This window comes from Bison bison, unplaced genomic scaffold (genome assembly GCF_000754665.1).
Source record: "Bison bison bison isolate TAMUID 2011002044 unplaced genomic scaffold, Bison_UMD1.0 scf7180017864485, whole genome shotgun sequence".
NCBI lineage: Eukaryota > Metazoa > Chordata > Mammalia > Artiodactyla > Bovidae > Bison > Bison bison.
The window spans coordinates 6,084,414-6,084,801 of NW_011495045.1; the positions used below are offsets into that span (position 1 = coordinate 6,084,414).

Consider the following 388-nt stretch of genomic DNA (forward strand, 5'->3'; position numbering starts at 1 on the left):
TGGCTGACTCAACAGTGGCCTCCAGAGTCCGTTGACATTGTGGCCCAGAGGGCTGGGCGGCTCAGAGGAATTGGGCCAATCAGGGAAGACTTCCTGGAGCAGGTGAAGTTTGCCAAGTGGCTGTGAGCAGACGCAAGCTGTAGCCAGAGGCGGCAGCTTGTATATAGGCTGGGGGTGGCGGGAGGCAGGCTCAGGAGGGGCAGGAGTTCAGTGTCAGGTGAGGAGGCCACCGGACCGGTTCGGGAGCCCTCCAAGGCGCCAAGACTCCAGCTTCTAGAATTGCCGTCACCACACGGAGGTGCGGCAGTGGCCGGGTCACAGAGCAGAGAGGCTGCTGTACCCGCCCTCAGAGGCGTGCAACGCCCGTTCCCAGAAGGACGAAGGGAGG

General features: G+C 62.9%; 1 protein-coding gene across 1 annotated transcript in view; it reads left to right on the forward strand.

Moving 5' to 3' along the window:
• Positions 1 to 388, forward strand: part of BIN1 (bridging integrator 1) — a 33,087-nt gene that overhangs the window by 24,517 nt on the left and 8,182 nt on the right. The window lies entirely within an intron of this gene.